Here is a 2,560-nt window from a genome sequence, read left to right as displayed (position 1 = left end):
TCACATAACAGAAATAGTGCATAGGATTTCGGGAAACTACTGGGACTTAGCTATTAGTAATTAGCTATTTATTTATTTTTTTATTTTATTTATCTATTTATTTATCTATTATTAATATCTATTATTAATAATTAATATAATTATAATAAATAAATAAAGAGTAGTTTGTTTTTATTATTATTATAATTATTATTAATTATTATTATTATATATAATATATATATATATAAATACAATTATATAAATACAAATACAATTATATAAATACAATATCAATATTATATTAATAATACAATATTAATATTAAATAGAATATAATATTAATTATGACAACATTAATATTAATAATGTAATTATTAATATTAATGTTGTTATGTAATAATAAATAATAATATAATATTAATATATTATATTATTAATATTAATTAGATTATATTATGATTATGTAATATTAGTAATATTAATTACTTAATCTTAATAAAATAAACTAAAAATAAAAATTAGCTTAGTTATATATTCTATATATAGTTATAGAAATTTAGAAATTCTATTTATTTACACTATAGGAATTCCTATAGTATAGGAGATCCTTCCTAAGGAAAGGATAAGATAAAGGAAAGGATAAGATAAAGATAAGGCTGCAGTCCAGAGCATAATGAGACATTCCTCTGGTTTCATTCGGAAAGGGAGGGGATAAGACGATAAAAAAAGAATGAATATCGACCGTTCCAGTATTCCAAATAGCGCTAAAAAAATAAGGGGTGTAAAGACATATATATATATGTGACGTGGGATATATCCCATCCATATTGAATTGCGGATACATCAATGATAGAATCATTTCTGATTGGATCATATCAAATATGGGCCCGCCACTCCGATAGGGATGAAAGAAGCTGGTCAAGAAATATAATAGGGACACACCTCTTTGATATAGGAATAAGGGCCTGTATCTAATGAATTCAACGGCTCCAAGATAAATGAAAGAAAAGAAGGGGGGGTCACAATGTGATTTCTTTCTCATAAGGAAGAGGAGGGGGATATGGCGAAATTGGTAGACGCTACGGACTTGATTGGATTGAGCCTTGGTATGGAAACCTACTAAGTGGTAACTTCCAAATTCAGAGAAACCCTGGAATTAAAAATGGGCAATCCTGAGCCAAATCCTGTTTTCAGAAAAAAAAAAGGATAGGTGCAGAGACTCAACGGAAGCTGTTCTAACGAATGGGGTTGACTTTACTACATTGGTAGAAGAATCCTTCTATCGAAACTCCAGAGTGGGATGACCCTAGATATGTACGTATACGTACTGAAATATCAAAGATTAATCACGACCCGAATCCATATTTTTTTTTCTAAAAATTTCAGAATAATAATTTCAGAAGCAGAAGGAAGAATCGAATAGTCAGTGATCAAATCGACTATCACACCAGAGTCTGATAGATCTTTTTAAGGATGTCTGATAGATCTTTTTAAGGATTGATTAATCGAGTGAGACGAGAATAAAGATAGAGTCCCATTCTACATGTCAATACTGACAACAATGAAATTTATAGTAAGAGGAAAATCCGTCGACTTTAGAAATCGTGAGGGTTCAAGTCCCTCTATCCCCAATAAAAGGCCTATTTGACTCCCTAAGCATTTATCCTCTTTTTTTTTTATCAGTGGTTCAAAATTAGATATGTTTTTCACTTACTCTACTCTTTCACAAATGGATCCGGCCAGAAATCTTTCTCTCTTCTCACTGTGATAGATATGATATACGTACAAATGCCCATCCATATATGGATGGGCAAAGAATCTCCATTACGGAACCTTTCACAGTTCATATCATTACTCTTACACTTACATTTACAAGTCTCCTTTTTGAAGATCCAACAAATTACCGACTTTATTTAGGTAAGTTAATGCTTTTTGAGTCCCTTTCATTGACATAGGCCCAAGCTTTCTTTTTTCTTTTAGTAGGATCATGCATCGAGAATGGTCGGGATAGCTCAGCTGGTAGAGCAGAGGACTGAAAATCCTCGTGTCACCAGTTCAAATCTGGTTCCTGGCACGTGGTTAATGTATCGAATAGATAAGATACTCATACAAATAAATCAATAGAGTCAGAACCCATATTAATATTATTTAATATTATATGCGTTAATAGTCCAGAGCATAATACATATTTATCCATCTACATCTAGATGTATAGATAGACGCCTCCGTCTTGTAGATGGGTAAAAAACGAGTAGATGGGTAAAGATATGAGTAAAGAAAATAATTGGATTCCGTTCCCTCCTCTTTTTTGTTTGTTTGTTCATACTGTATCTCTTCCCGCACAAAAAGAATGTTAATACTTCATACATATCCGAAGTCGAAGTTAGTTGGTCGAAAACCCTAAAAGACTAGTTGGAGGAGTTGAAGGATAGGAAAAGGCAGGGTTCATTTCAGAGACAGTCCAAAAAAATCCGATCCTTTTTTATTTTATTTAATTTCTGAATTTTTCTTTTTTTATTTCAGAATTTACGATTTTATTTCATATTCTATTTCTTCACTTTCCCATTTATTCACTCCC

At 30.8% G+C, this 2,560-nt stretch overlaps 1 non-coding gene across 1 annotated transcript; it reads left to right on the top strand.

Moving 5' to 3' along the window:
• The first annotated feature begins 1,983 nt into the window (after positions 1 to 1,983).
• On the top strand, positions 1,984 to 2,056 carry TRNAF-GAA (transfer RNA phenylalanine (anticodon GAA)). The gene has a single exon. It is a non-coding gene; the product is annotated as a tRNA-Phe (tRNA).
• The last annotated feature ends 504 nt before the right edge of the window (positions 2,057 to 2,560 follow it).

This window comes from Aristolochia californica, unplaced genomic scaffold (genome assembly GCF_029961685.1).
Source record: "Aristolochia californica isolate CCGP_79_NKW_82.1479 unplaced genomic scaffold, dmAriCali1.0.hap1 SCAF_364, whole genome shotgun sequence".
Lineage (NCBI taxonomy): Eukaryota > Viridiplantae > Streptophyta > Magnoliopsida > Piperales > Aristolochiaceae > Aristolochia > Aristolochia californica.
The sequence above is the reverse complement of the archived record's forward strand: the minus strand, read 5'-3'. Positions and strand labels throughout refer to the sequence as shown.